Consider the following 16,282-nt stretch of genomic DNA (forward strand, 5'->3'; position numbering starts at 1 on the left):
AAAAACCTCCAACTGCATGCCTCTATTTGTGACCTACATGGCCTCATACAGTGCATCCCTAAATAATTACAAACCATACTCACTGGGGACCACATCCTGAAATAAATCTTCCCAACTCTCTTCTCCTGGCCTTCAAATGCCCCCTTCCAATCACCAAACTCTCCACAGACCATGATCCAGCACTCAGTGGCACCAGAACCTTCCAGATGCAAAACCTGCAGCCATATCTCCACTGCTGGGAGGCTCAATACCTGTTATGACACATCTTTCAAGATCCCTGGGTCCAATACCTGACAGCATGTGGATGAAACATCACAACATCCAGTGTAAATGTCCCCAAAATAACTATCAATCAGACAATCACACAATCACTGCACTCAGGTGAACTCACAGGAGAATTATAAAAGACAAAGTCACCCTTTCACAGGGAAACACTTCTTACAAATGATCACTCCATCTTTGATCTCTCGGTCCTTAGCCAGCACTTTCCAAAGATGAACCTGGGAGCTTAAATTAATCATTTGGCTGGACACTTAACATTGTGGTTATAATAAAGACATTGGATTGTAGTTTATTACAATAGTCTGTAATCCACCAGCCCCGCTTTTTAGTCCTATGACTGGAGCGGTGTTAACGGATGCTTCATCTTGAATGGTCTCTTTGAATGTGAGTGAAGCACTTATGCTGAACAATCTGTTCCATCTTCTCTGGAGCTGTAACATTTGGAGTACCTGTGGCAGACCTGAAGAAGAGCTCCATGTAGCTTGAAAGCTTGTTTCTTTCCATAACACGAAGTTGTTCCAATAAAAGTTATTCCCTTACCCACGCTGTTTGCTGACACAGGAGCGTGCAGCTGGTAAAATAAAAACACTTTTATTTAAATTGGTGCAACTTTATGTGTGGACATGGCTTTCACAACAGTGAAGGGCTGCAGGTAAGGCAGGGCACCAGCCCAGGTCCCTGCTTCTGAGCGTCTCTTTCCGTAGCTGACGAGCTCTACACCTAAGGAAGCCAGGGGTTGCATTCCCTTCGTTCCTTCGGTTTCTTAGGTGACAACGATATCAGCAGCAGCCCGGGAAACTCAGAACCCCGAGGGCCTGAACTCAGGGTGTGGCAGGGAAGTGTTGGAGGAACTGATTTTCTATTTCAAATAGTTTGAGTCACATCATGGTGAAATACCTTTTGCATTCATATTTCTAACTTCCGAGGATAACTGCAATGTCCAGCATGATAGCCACTCCTTGCTCTGGCTATCTTCCTCTCTTTCCCTTCCCCGGAAAAATCAAACAATGGGAAAGAGATAAATGTGCTACTGAAAATGAAGTGACTTGTTCCTATGCCTACTCAGAAATCTCAGCTGTCAGAGCCTGACGCCAGCTGGCATGGGCCATGGTACTTGGAATCCTAGAATGCTAGAACTGGAAGGGAACTTGAGAGATCACTGAGTCCTAGCTGCCTTCACAGCAGGACCAAGCACCATCTAGATCATCCCTGACAGGTGTCTGTCCAACCTGCAGTTAAATATCTCCAATCTCCCTGGGCAATTTATTCCAGAGCTTAGCCTCCCAGACAAGTTTTTTCCTAATGTCCAACCTAAACCTCCCTTGCTGCAGTTTAATTCCCCTGCTTCTTGTCCTAACATCACAAGTTAAGGAAAAAAAAATTTTCTCCCTTCTCCTTGTAACATCCTTTTAGTTATTTGAAAGTTGCTGCCATGTCTCCTCTCAGTCTTCTCTCTTCCAGACTAAATGAGCCCAATTCTTTTGATCTTTTTTTTAGCTCATGTTTTCTAGACCTTTAATCATTTTTATTGCTCTTCTCTGGACCTTCTTCAGTTTCTCCACATCTTTCCTGAAATGTGGTGCCAAAACTGGACACAATACTCCAGATGAGGCCTAGTCAATGCAGAGTAGAGCGTAAGAATGACTTCTCGTGTCTTGCTCACAACACTCCTATTAATGCATCCCAGAATCATGTTTGCTTTGTTTGCAACAGTGTCACACTGTCGACTCATATTTAGCTTGTGATCCAATATGACCCCAAGATCCCTTGCTGCAGTACTCCTTCCTAGACAGTTGCTTCCCATTCCGTAAGTGTGGAACTGATTGCTCCTTCCTAAGTGGAGAACTTTGTGTTTGTCCTTACTGAATTTGATTCTGTTTACCTCAGACAATTTCTCCAGTTTATCAAGATCATTTTGAATAATGACCCTATCCTCCAAAGCACTTGCAACCCCTCCCAGCTTGGTATCATCTGCAAGCTTTATGAGTGCTTTCTATACCAATATCTAAATTGTTGACGAAGATATTGAACAAAACCAGCCTTCAAACTGATCCCTGTAGAACCCCACTTACTATGCCCTTCTGACATGACTTTGAGCCATTGATAACCGCTCTCTGAGAATGCTTATCCGACCAGATATGCACCCACCTTACAGTAGCCGGCTGTGTCTAGACTGGCCAGTTTTTCCGGAAATAGCCGCTTTTCTGGAAAAACTTGCCAGCTGTCTACACTGGCCACTTGAATTTCCGCAAAAGCACTGAATTCCTACTGTAAGAAATCAGTGCTTCTTGCGGAAATACTATTCTGCTCCTGTTCAGGCAAAAGTCCCTTGTGCGCAAATCTTTTGCGCAAAAGGGCCAGTGTAGACAGCTCAGATTTGTTTTGCGCAAAAAAGCCCCGATCGTGAAAATGGCGATCGGGGCTTTTTTTGCGGAAAAGTGCAGCTAGATTGGCACGGACACTTTTCCGCAAAAAGTGCTTTTGCATCCGTGCCAATCTAGACGCTCTGTTCCGAAAATGCTTTTAACGGAAAACTTTTCTGCTAAAAGCATTTCCGGAAAATCATGCCAATCTAGACGCAGCTGCCCTGTCTGGTAGCCCTGGACAGCTCTGGCAGCCTTTATCACAGAAAGCATCTCTTTCAATCTGTAATGCCTGTGTCAGAGACCAACAGCTTTTGCTCTGTATCACAGCTCAAGGTAACTTCCGTATTTCCCTTTGGTGGTCCACGAAGGGCACTCCTCTAGGCTTCCGACTCCTTAGTTGTCACTGCTCTTGGGTAGGGACCTGTGTGTCTCACTCTCCTTTGAGTTGGGATTTTTCAGGCTACATAGTTAGGTGCCTACACTGTGATACTCCACCAAGGCAGGTAGGGATCAGCATCTGTGCTTTCCTCTCTCTCCATAGGCTAAGAGCAGCTGTAACGGGCAATAGTCACAAGTTACCACACAGCACTTTCTAAGCAAGCACATTTATTCTTGCAGTGAAACCATTACAGAGAAAAGAATAAAAGAACTGACATGCATGCTGACAAGCTCACCAGAGATTATCCCTCAGCTCCAAGAAGGGCTCTTGTAGGAGTTAGCCCTTCCAAGCCCGACAAGGGCTTAGTTCTTTGGTCGCAAGTTAGCTGAAACCAGATTCCATGCATAGGTTACTGGTTGAGCCTTTAGTGTTGAGACGCTGTGAATAGGTCTTTTAGCCCTTTCTTCATGATGTAACTTCAGAAGTGTGGGTTTGTGTAACTGGAGGTGAAAAGTTTGCATTCACTTCATCCTAGAGGCAAACCACTTGACACTTTTTTTCCCCAGAAGTGTATTCTGTCTGACAAACTGTTCAGTGTAATTGTTTGAGGTTTATAACATGTCCTGGGACTTATGTCATATCTACTAGCTAGAGAGGTTATGGCCAATCTCTGTCCACAATAACGTAACTTTAATGATTCTAGGGATGCTTAACCCTTATTCAGTAAGGTTTTCATTGATACTGCATGACACTGACATATTTGTCACACTCAGTGTGTGCAGGTAAAATATGCACCCACTTTTCTGTTCCTCGGGAAGAACTTTGGGTGCAGCTCTGGATACCTGAATCCCTAAGGACTTGGTTGCCTGGGAGTATTTGGAAGAGACCTTACTGCACTAGTATGAATCCCTCGTGGAGACTCTGTCCCAGCACAAATGCTGATTTGGACTCTGCAGCTTGCTCCAGTCTCATTCCAGAGTCCGGCACACTGGAGTGAGGGCTGGGGCTTATTGAAATCGGAGGCATTCCCTCAAGGGTAGCTACCCTGGTGTAACCTCACTGGTGCTAAACCCCCATAATGCACTGCTCAAATTACATAAACAGTTGTCCAGAATAAGCCATACCACTGCACGCCCCATTTACACTGGAGCAGTGTGTCTACACTAGGGGTTTCCATTAGGGGAGTACAGCCTCAGGGTTTGCACTGGGATGGCATGAGGGCATGTTTTCACTGAGGCGACATGAGGACTCCAGGGATTTGCACTGGGGTAGCACAAGGATGTGTGCACGAGGGCAGCATGAGGACTCCAGGAGTTTCCTCCAGGTTGACATGAATAATTCTAGGGGTTTTCACTGGAGCAACATGAGGACTCATTTGCACTGGAGCAGCATGAGGACTCTAGGGGTTTGTGGCAGAGCAGCACGACTGACTATAGGGATGTGCACAGAGGTGACATGAGGACTCTTGTACAAGGATTTTAGGGGGTTGCACTGATTTGCAGTGAGGAGGCATGGGGACTCTAGGGGTTTGCACCAGGGCAATGTGTCTTCTGTGAGTTTAGCTGGAATACAAGATGCTACATGTTTGTGTCTAGGCTGGAGAAGCGGCATATCCAACTCCAGGAACTGAGTCATTGCCAGTGCTCCTGGCAGTGCGGTGTACGATAACACTGCAGCACAAGGGCTGATCTCTCTCATCAGAGGAAGTGGCAAAACTCCCACGGATTTTAGTGGAGGAAGGAATGAGCCTTATAGCTGAACATTCAGCCTTAGCCTTAGCATTGTATTTCCTGCACTGTTCACGGTGTGGTCGCCGCACTGTCTGAAGGTGGGTGTGTCTTATCCAGCCAAGGCAGGTTCTTAATTCCGCCCTGCGAGTCAGCAGGAACTTTCCAGAATCTGCAGAGTTTATCTCAGAGACCAAGAGCCTGGTTTGTAACCCAGACTAAACTTCTTTGGATGGAGCCAGTGTTGCCTCATCTCCCAGAGGTCCGGCCACACAGCCAGGCATGAGGGTGATGAAAACGGGTTCGATAGGAACAGCTTTCAGCCGTGTAACCACTTCTGCTAGTGCAGCAGCCCTGCCAGCATAGCTGGGGTGTAAAAAGCTGACAATGCACTGCAGTCCAATTGCAGGGGCAGGACACTGCTTGTGAATGGGCCCACTGCAGGGGGAGGGGGATTCCTGAGGCTGGTAACAGGGTAGGAGTAAGAGCAATGAGTTTATGCTGAGAGATGCTGAGGGGGTGGAAAATCCTACCAATGGGAGCTTGGTGATGGTACGATGTTCTCCTCCAGGGAGTGGTGGGAGCCCTGGGTGGGCAGTTGTATCTAATAGCCTGTAGGCCAATCCCTCTGCCTGTCCCACCGGTGTTTCCATCTCTCCTTAGTCAATGACTCAGGCAGCCAGGCCCAGACCCCTGGGCCCCAGCCAGAGCTGACGTTGTGACTTTCTCGCTTGAGCCTGCGTGAGTGCCCGCGGAACACTCCTCCTTTTGTGTCGGCGCCTCTGTGCAGTGCCTTGGAAGGGCTCCAGGCAGGCAGCGAAGGGCTCTTTGATAGTATCTGACGGGCGGGTAGGAATTTCGGGCAGCCAGCCAAGATACACATTGCCTGTAATCGTTAACTCGGTCTGTAAACAGTTCCAACGGCACTGAAGAGGCCGTCAGTTATTACATTAGCAAAAGCCTTTCATCTCTCCGCTCCAAAGGCAGCCGGACCGTAATGGCCCCTGCTGTGCAGACCACTCCAGCTCTGCTGCCGGTGCACAATGGAGCCTGCTCTGAGCAACTGACCTTCAAACCGGCTGCGCGGGAGCAAGAACAAAATCATTCATTTCCTTTTGTTCTGCACCTGGCGCGGGCCGCAAAGAGCGGGCCTGGATGGTTGGGGGGGGGAGGAGCGGATGCTGCTGGAGGCAGACACTGTGCTCCACCTCCCCCCACCGCCAACGCCTGGCAGCCTCACTCCCACCTGCAGCGAGGTGCCAGCCCCTCCCGGTCGCCCACGTTTCTCTGGTGACCCCTGCAGGCTCCACTGTGCCTTTCGCCGTGTTTCTCCACATGCCACCAGAGATTACTCCCTCCTGTCCCAGCCCACCTGACATTTCGGGGCGGGGATGAGGCTGGGGTGCAGCTCTGCCTGTAGACGACTGCAGGGGCAGTTAGCAACCTTGGGGCACAGGAATTCACAGCCCCGCGGGACTAGGAGCTCTCCTAGCCCAGCACCCTGTCTCCATGTGCTGGCTCTGCCAGGTGTGTGAGAGGCAGGTGCACAAGATCTCACAGGAGGGGCGCCCCAGAGGAAGTAGTCAGGACAGTGAAGCACAAAGACAAATCTTGCTGAAACAGCATCACTTATCTGCACAAACTAATCCCCCAGTGCCATTATCATACAAGTGCCCTGCGTTGTGCTGCCAGCTCCACTCCCCCATTGCGCACAGCCTCAGCAAGCAGGGCGAAAAGGAGCAGCCTTTATCAGCCTGGGGTTATTTGGCAAATGAAACCCGCTGCTCCTGAAGTGACACTGGCAGACCATCTGCTGAAAGTCCAGGGGTGCCCAGGCCTCACACCACTCCTGCTGCCCCTAGGGCTATGTCTACACTGCGGAGCTATTTTGGGATACCGAAAGTATCTCGAAGCATCCCGAAATAGCTATTCCACGCCTTTAAAGCAGGCTATTATTTCAAAACCTATTTCAAAGTAACGGGTGTGCTATTCCAGTGTCCCTGTAACCCTCGGTCTACGAGGGTTAAGGGATGTTTTGGAATAGTGCTTTATTTTGAAATTTGGTGCTGTGTGGACTGTGCCAAATTTTGAAATAAGTTATTCTGAAATTATCTCAAAATAAGATACGCAATTTGCATAGTGCAAATTCCATAGCTTATTTTGAGGTATGGGTGCAGTGTAGACACACCCTAGGTGAGGGAGTGTTTCCGCACACTGTCCCCACCCTAAGCACCAATTCTGCAGTACCCATTGGCCAGGAACTGCAGTGAATAGGAGCTGCAGGGGCAGAGCCTGCAGGCAGGGGCTGCATGTGGAGCCACCTGGCCCTCCTACCAAGGACACACAGGGACATGCCAGCCACTTCCAGGAGTGATGTGGGTCCAGAGCATGCAGGGAACCTGCCTTAGTCCCTCTGCACCGCTGAGACTTGGAGTGGCCCATGGTAAGTGCTGCCCCAGACTAGAGCCACATCCTGCCAGCTCTCTGCCCCATCCCAGGGAAAAGGAGTGAGGGAGGGGGATGGAATGAGCAGGGCCTTGGAGAATAGGTGGAGCAGGGGGCAGGAGGAGAGGATTTGGGTGTGTAAGATTAGACAGTTGGCGGCCCTTGCCCCCTGGAAGCTCCAAAATGTGTGTGTAGTTGGGAACACACCCCCATGGGCTGTCACGTGAGAGTGGAACAGTTTCTGGAGGCAGATGTTTCAGTCTTTCTCTGTGCGGTAGATATCCAGCGTGTCTCTAAGAATCGTGTCCCTGTTGTCTGAAGGTACATCTAAACTACATCCCTTTTTCGATAAAGGGATGTAAATTAGGTGTATCGAAATTGTAAATGAAGCCGGGATTTGAATTTCCTCTGTTTCATTTACATAATGGTGGCCACGGCTTTTCAGAAAAAAACCCACGGTCAAGACGGGGATCTTTCAACAGAAGTGCCCTGTTTCAAAAGATTCTGTAACCCTCATTTCTGTCGAAATATCCCCGTCTTGACTGGGATTTTTTTGAAAAGCGGCTTTTCGGAAAAAAGCTGCGGCTGCCATTATGTAAATGAAGTGTGGGAAATATTCAAATTCCAGCTTAATTTACAATTTCAATACCTCTAATTTACATCCTCTTATCGAAAAAAGGATGTGGTTTAGATGTACCTTGAGTGCCTGTTGGTCAGTAACTCAGCTGGGGGAAGGTGTGTTTTGTTATTACACCAGGCCCTGACACCGCATATGTGGAACTTACAAATCCCCTGGTCCTGGGAGCTCAGCTCATGCCCAACAGTAGCAGGAAACAACTATTTGTCTTAGCACCCAGCCGAAAACCGCCCTGTCTATTATGTCTGCTCTCCAGTCCTGACAGGCAGCTCAGCCCTCTTCCCAAATGGAGCCTTTTTGCTGCTTTTTTACAGCTAGAACTGCACCCCCAGCCTCTTTCTGTCCCTGCTCCTCTATTCCTGCCTTGCCTCCAGTGCCTGGCCACACTGCCTCTCACCTGCTTCCTGGGGGCATCTCACGTTCCTCTTCCCTGGGCTCTCCTGTGCCCCCACCATCACTGCCCCAGTCCTCTCGGGCAGAGTGGCTGATCCAGTTACTAGCATTGGCAGAGGAAGAAAAGAGGCCTAGTAGTGAGGTTGCAGCCCCTTGGGTTCACTTCCCTGCCCTAACCCTGATGCCAAGGCCCCGTCTGCTCTCCCCCAGAGAGCAACATGGACACTGAACCATTTCAGCTCTAGAAGGGCTCAGCTCTAAGGCCAGGAACCAAGCCCCAAAAGGGACCAAACTCCTAAAGAAATTCGCCTGACTCTGCACAGAAGTTTTACACAGAGAAAGCTCATAAGTGCACCCGCTTTAGCAATGAAAACAAGAGCTGCCCAGTGGATGCTGTCCACAGGTAACAGTTATTTACACTGGGCTCGCTAATAAACACAAATGTTTTTATTGAGTATAAAGAGTCAGATTTAAGTGATTACAAGTAGAAACAGACAGATCAAAGTGAGTTACTAAGTCAAAATAAACAACACAGGCCAGGTAATTCTAATGCTCTGAAACACTTGCCACATGCAAATTTGGATCCTAAATGGTTGTTCTAATCATCCCTTTCGCAAGCCTCCCAGCTGGGGCCTGATCCTCCCCCTGTTCAGTCTTAGAGGTTTCCAGCAGGCATCTTAGGGGTCTCCTGGTGTCTGGCAACTTGCCTAGTGTTTGGTTCCCCCTTTATACTCCTTTTGCCCAAGGTTTTGTGTTCCGTTTGAATTTTTGTCACTTGAGTGGAAAAGTACAGGATCCAAAATGGGTTCCAGCACCAGGTGGCCTGGTCACGTGTGTCTGTAGGACCAACTTGGGCTCACAGGAAAAATAAAACCACTAACAAGGTATTGACTTGATCACAGAGCCATCAAGTTCCTAAAGTCTCTCTAACGGCTTTTACTAGAATACCTGGACTGATAAAACAGGTTTCCACTTCCTATCTCTAGCTTCACACACAAGAAAAATACATGCATAAAAATGGGATATACAGAGTTGGCAGATTAAAATTTTTAGAATCATAGAATACTAGGACTGGAAGGGACCTCAAGAGATCATCGAGTCCAGTCCCCTGCCCTCATGGCAGGACCAAATACTGTTTAGACCATCCCTGATAGACATTTATCTAACCTGCTCTTAAATATCTCCAAAGATGGAGATTCCACAACCTCCCTGGGCAATTTATTCCAGTGTTTGACTACCCTGACAGTTAGGAACTTTTTGCTAATGTCCAACCTAAACCTCCCTTGCTGCAGTTTAAGCCCATTGCTTCTTGTTCTATCCCCAGAGGCCAAGATGAACAAGTTTTCTCCCTCCCACTTATGACACCCTTTTAGATACCTGAAAACTGCTATCATGTCCCCCCTCAATCTTCTCTTTTCTAAACTAAACAAACCTAATTCCTTCAGCCTTCCCTCATAGGTCATGTTCTCTAGACCTTTAATCATTCTCGTTGCTCTTCTCTGGACCCTCTCCAATTTCTCCACATCTTTCTTGAAATGTGGTGCCCAGAACTGAACACAGTACTCCAGTTGAGGCCTAACCAGCACAAAGTAGAGCGGAAGAATGACTTCTCGTGTCTTGCTCACAACACTCCTGTTAATGCATCCCAGAATCATGTTTGCTTTCTTTTCAACGGCATCACACTGCTGACTCATATTCAACTTGTGGTCCACTATAACCCCTAGATCCCGTTCTGCTGTACTCCTTCCCAGACAGTCGCTTCCCGTTCTGTATGTATGAAACTGATGGTTCCTTCCTAAGTGGAGCACTTTGCATTTGCCTCTATTAAACTTCATCCTGTTTACCTCAGACCATTTCTCCAATTTGTCTTGATCATTTTGAATTATGATCCTATCCTGCAGACTAGTCGCAACCCCTCTCAGCTTGGTATCATCTGCAAACTTAAGCGTACTTTCTATATCAATATCTACATCGTTGATGAAGATATTGAACAGAGCCGGTCCCAAAACAGACCCCTGCAGAACCCCACTTGTTATGCCTTTCCAGCAGGATTGTGAACCATTAATAACTACTCTCTGAGAACAGTTATCCAGCCAGTTATGCACCCACCTTATAGTAGCCCTATTTAAGTTGTATTTACCTAGTTTATTGATAAGAATATCATGCGAGACCATATCAAACGCCTTACTAAAGTCTAGGTATACCACATCCACCGCTTCTCCTTTATCCACAAGACTTGTTATCCTATTAAAGAAAGCTGTCAGATTGGTTTGACATGATTTGTTCTTTACAAATCCATGCTGGCTGTTCCCTATCACCTTGCCACTTTCCAAGTGTTTACAGATGATTTCCTTAATTACTTGCTCCATTATCTTCCCTGGCACAGAAGTTAAACTAACTGGTCTATAGTTTCCTGGGTTGTTCTTATTTCCCTTTTTATAGATGGGCACTATATTTGCCCTTTTCCAGTCCTCTGGAATCTCTCCCATCTCCCATGATTTTCCAAAGATGATAGCTAGAGGCTCAGATACCTCCTCTATCAGCTCCTTGAGTATTCTAGGATGCATTTCATCAGGCCCTGGTGACTTGCAGGCATCTAACTTTTTTAGGTGATTTTTAACTTGTTCTTTTTTTATTTTACCTTCTAAAACTATCCCCTTCCCACTAGCATTCACTATGTTAGGCGTTCCTTCAGACTTCTCAGTGAAGACCGAAACAAAGAAGTCATTGAGCATCTCTGCCATTTCCAGGTTTCCTGTTACTGTTTCTCCCTCCTTACTGACCAGTGGGCATACCCTCTCCTTGGTCTTCCTCTTGCTTCTAATGTATTTACAAAGACTTCTTGTTTCCCTTTATTCCCATAGCTAGTTTGAGCTCATTCTGTGCCTTTGCCTTTCTAATCTTGCCCCTGCATTCCCGTGCTGTTTGCCTATATTCATCCTTTGTAATTTGTCCTACTTTCCATTTTTATATAACTCCTTTTTATTTTTAGATCATGCAAGATCTTGTGGTTAAGCCAAGGCGGTCTTTTGTCATATTTTCTATCTTTCCGACACATCGGAATAGCTTGCTTTTGGGCCCTTAACAATGTCCCTTTGAAAAACTGCCAACTCTCCTCAGTTGTTTTTCCCCTCAGTCTTGATTCCTATGGGACCTTACTTATCAGCTCTCTGAGCTTACCAAAATCCGCCTTCCTGAAATCCATTGTCTCTATTTTGCTGTTCTCCCTTCTACCCTTCCTTAGGATTGTGAACTCTATGATTTCATGATCACTTTCACCCAAGCTGCCTTCCACTTTCAAATTCTCAACTAGTTCCTCCCTATTTGTTAGGATCAAATCTAGAACAGCTTCCCCCCTAGGAGCTTTTTCAACCTTCTGAAATAAAAAGATGTTACATTGCCCATTTTGCATTAAACTTCATTCAGTTCACAGTCATGAAGAAAGGGCATAATGAGCAGAATTCTGCAGGGATCAGTTATGGGTCTGGCTCTGTGCAATAGCTTCATCAGTGATTTAGATAGTGGCATAGAGAGCACGCTTATAAAATCTGCCAAGGATACCAAGCTGGGAGCGTTGCAGGACAGGATTAAAATTCAAGATGACATGGACAAACTAGAGAAATGGGCTCAAGTCCACAGGATGAAATTCAATAAGGACAAATGCCAAGTGCTCCACGCAGGAAGGAACAATGCATTTCACACACACAGACTAGGAAGCGACTGTCTAGGAAGGAGTCCTGCAGAAAGGGATCAAGAGGTCAGAGGGGATCAAAAGCTAAACATAAGTCAACAATGTAACACTTTTGCCAAAGGAAAAAAAATGAACATCATTCTGGAGTGTTATAAACAAGAAGTCATTCTTCCGCTTTACTTTGTGCTGATTAGGCCCCAGTTGCAGTATTGTGTTCAGTTCTGGGCACCCCATTTCAGGAAAGATGCAGACAAACTGGAGAAAGTCCAGAGAAGAGCAACACAAATGATTAAAGGTCTAGCAACCATGAGCTCTGAGGGAAGACTGAAGAAATTGGGTTTGCTTTGTTTGTAAAAGAGAAGACTGAGAGCGGAGGATCATGGTAGCAGCTTTCAAGTAACTAGAAAGATGTTACAAGGAAGAGGGAGAAAAAATATTCTTCTTATCATTTGATGATAGGACGAGAAGCAACAGGCTTAACTTGCAGCAAGGGAGTTTTAGGTTGGACATTAGGAAAAAGTAATGTCCAACCCCATGTACATCCTTGTCAGGGTGGTTAAACACTGGAATAAATTGCCTAGGGAGATTGTGGAATCTCCATCCTTGGAGATTTTTTTAGAGCAGGCTAGATTGACTCCTGTCAGGGATATGTTAGATGATGCTTGGTCCTGCTGTGAGTGCAGGTGATTGTCCTCAATGACCCTCGAGGTTTCTTCTGTCTAATGATTCTAGGAATTATGTGAGAATCGCAGCTTTCATTAAAAAGTACATTTCTAGCAGCCCCTCCTGCTGCTTTGGCCTGGGAGGCTCCCATAGCTTACAACGTGCCATGCAGCTGCTGATTTCTGAGTCTTTAGGTTCCACAAAGATAATTTTCCTGCTTTTCTTGATAAGTTTCCGTGACTGATGTTCTTCGGGATGTGTTGCTCGTGTCTATTCCACATTAGATGTGTGTGCTCGCCACATGCACCTGTGCCGGAAGTATTTCCCCCCTCAGTATCTCTGGCACGCTCTGGAGTGGCGTGTGCTTGCTACATTATATGGGGTGCCGCCGGCTCCCCTCACCTGCAGTTCCCTTTTGCCACCAGCGACATTGTTTAGACTATGCTGCTGCTACCACTGTCGCCTTTTGGTGAACTCTGCTTTTCTAGTTGTTTTGTAGTTTAGTGTCCCTCTGTTAGAGTTTGACCGTAGTACACTTGTTCTCGGCCCACTGTGCTATCAGTCCACAGACCAGGTATAATGCCGAGTTTGGCAGTGCTGTATTGCAATCTGCATGTCCATAAACTGCCTGCCTCTGTGGGTTCTGCTTGGAGTCGCCTACTCTGAACGCGCATGAGCGAGCACTCAGCGAAGAGACCCTTGGTCAGAGCCATCACACAGCCTGCCCTCCTGCACTGTCAGCACTTCTGGCAAGAAGGAACTGAGGGTGGGGCAACATGCGGCCCCCTGTATAGCACACCATGAGGTGCTGTTCCAGGGTCGCCAGAGCCGGTCCTGTCCGGATACTGTTCAGGGGACAAACTTCCAGCACCAGTGCACGTGGCAAGCACGCACCCCTCATTGGAACCTAACAGCTCAGAAATCAGCAGCCGCAAGGCACATTGTATGTTATGGCAGCTTCCCTGGCCAGGGTAGCACCTGTATTGTCTGGCCCCACCCACTTCTGCCTGTAACTCCACCCCTAATATGCCCCTGCACGAGGGCTTGAGTTGCATGGGGCAGTGTATGTGCTGGGGCACTCCTCCCAGCTGGCTGTTACAGCAGCATGTAGGGCCAGGATGCAGCCTCCTACTGGGACATTTGCAGAATCTGCTGCACTGAAAGCCATGGAATGCAAAGTCCTGTCAGCAGATCTCGCGGTGGATCACATGAGCCGCCTTGGACACTCCAGGCAGGTTTGCCAGTTGTGGTTGGATATATGCCAAGATGTCTCATCACATGACATAATATCTTCTTCCTGGACACTGCAGGACCATCCTGGAGGTTTGGCAACTCTCCCTCTGGGGTGAGAATCCTGCCAAAGCTCATAATCATCCCCATTGGATGTGGCTCTTGCATAGAACTCTCCCATGGATTTCCCTTCCTTTCCTCCCCTGCCCTGGTGTACTGAGAAAGCATTTCCTCTCCCACACCCTGAAAGTCAGAGACTTCTCTCATTTCTCAGCCCCTCTCTCACAGTCGAGGCCCCCAGCACCAGGGCGAGGGGGCAGGAGGAGATGTCCTCATTTCACAGACGGAGTGGGGTGCAGGGAGATGGGATTACTCACCCATGGTCACAGGAAGCAGGGCCATCCCTACCCACATGTAAAGCATGTAGCTGTGAGGGGCACTGGGAAATCTGGGGCACCAAGTTGCTCCAAGCGTCATGATGCTGTATGCAGCAGAGGGCTGCTATGGACTTTGGCCGCCCCCAAGCCCAAGCTGCTGGCCTCCCCCGCAGGCTGTGCCCAGCCTCCACTTACTAGGCAGCAGTGAGCGGCACAAGCGTGGGCCAGAGAACTCCAGAGGAGCAGGGTGCGGCTTCAGTTGGTAGCTGAAGAGAAGCAGCTGTTTCCCCTGCAAAGCTCTGCTTCTCTCCGGCCCACTGCACGGCCCCCTCTGCTCCTCCGGAGTCCTCCGGCCCATGCCGTCCGCCACCACCCGCCTGTTCCCCTGGGGCTACAGGGGAGCCTCCCTCCCTGCCCTGCTCCAGGGTTGCCAACTCTGTTGGCCAGACGCCATTGCAGCATCCAGTCCATCTGGCCAGGAAGAGTTGGCAGCCCTAGTCTCTGCCCCCAATTGTCTCTGCCTCTGTGGCTGCCCAGCCCTCCCCCCATGGCATGGCCACTCTCCCCAGAGGCCTGGGGGTGGTACCAGTGCTGGGCTGCATAGGGCACCAGCATTGCTAGGGATGGCTCTGACAGGAAGGCTGTAGTAAAACCAAGGGTGAATTTAGCCAGTTCCTTTACCACAAGAGCACCCTTCCCCTCCCCTCGGCAACACTGGCGAAGTGCACTCCTGGGATGTCACTGTGAGAAGAGATGGGCTTGACTGCGAGGTGGCTGGACACCAGGGAGCCCCATGGACTGGCTGCCTGGTACCCGACTCAGACAGGTGATACTGAGAGTGATGGGGTAACGACTCGGTGACGCAGCACTCTGGGCAGGCCAGAGGCTGTTGTGAGTGCCCAGGACACATACAGCTGTGCCTGCACCAGGAGTTCCAGCTGGGCCCATCTGTCCTTTTGGCCCCCTTCATGCCCCTGTTCCTGCACGACTGGATAACAAGCACCGGGTGTCTGTGAGCACCGTGCAGGTGGGAACCCAGCAAGCTGCAGAGACACCATTGTGCCCCTGCTTGATTTGCCCCCTGGAACTTGCACCCTTTCATGTGACGGTATCACCACGAGAGCTGCCTGTAGGTGCAGTTTGCAAATCGGGGATGGAATTGGTCCTAGGGTTCAGGTTTGCTTCAGTGGCTGAGGCGGTTGTGAACTCAAAGGCAATTTGCCTTTATCCATGTGCTCTGCGTGCAGGACTATGGCTTCTTAGATCAACTGCTTTTTACTGCCCTGGAGCATGTGACTAAAATCAGCTGGAAGCAGCATGATCAGTGTTGTGGGACCCAGCCTTCAGGTCTCCCTTGCTTGGCCACAGACTCTGACTTGGGAGAAGCCCCTTCCTGCCACAGTGTCCCCATCTGTACCCTTGGGTGATGGTGGTAACCTGGTTCCTGGGGAGTGGGTGGCTGGAGGAATCACAAAGCATGCTGGGAGCACTGGATGAGCAGTTCTGGTCCCAGCACCTGCTGCCTAGAGGGGATTACGCAGGGCACTCCAGTTACTGCTGTGGGACCCTTGAGCTGAGTGGATGTTTCCTAGGCCTGGCCCACATCTCCCTTCTCCCTTCTGCTCTTGGGCACCGGCCCCCTTACGAAGGATTGGTTAGTGAGTTCGAACCAAAGGCTGGTTAGTGAGTTTGAAGCTTGGCTCTTGCTCTGTCACAGGCTTCATTAACCCAGCTCCCACTGCACTGGGCAACAAACTAGAGCAAGCGTGGGCAAATACCGGCCAACCGGGGTTAGCGCCTGGCAGGTCCCCACTGCCATTGTATTTACCTGCACAGCTGCACAATGCAGTAGTTACCTGCACAACACAGATCAGCGTTTCCAGCCAAAGGGAGCTGCCAGATGTGGTCTGTGCCTCTGCCTACTGCTCCCATTGGCTGGAAAGGGCAATCCGCAGCCAATGAGAGCTGCAATCGCTGGTTCCTGTGGAGGCAGGTAAATATAGCAGCAGCAGCCTGCCCCAGGGGCCAACGCTGGTGAACCACTGCCATGTTACTGCCCAGCCCTGCCCTCCTTTGCTGTTTTGTGAGGGAG

General features: G+C 48.9%; 1 protein-coding gene across 1 annotated transcript in view; it reads left to right on the plus strand.

Annotated features, from left to right (window-relative positions):
• RNF43 (ring finger protein 43) overlaps window positions 1-16,282 on the plus strand; it is an 88,973-nt gene that overhangs the window by 48,406 nt on the left and 24,285 nt on the right. The window lies entirely within an intron of this gene.

Source organism: Pelodiscus sinensis, chromosome 21, assembly GCF_052426305.1.
Source record: "Pelodiscus sinensis isolate ZL-2025 chromosome 21, ASM5242630v1, whole genome shotgun sequence".
Taxonomy (NCBI): domain Eukaryota; kingdom Metazoa; phylum Chordata; order Testudines; family Trionychidae; genus Pelodiscus; species Pelodiscus sinensis.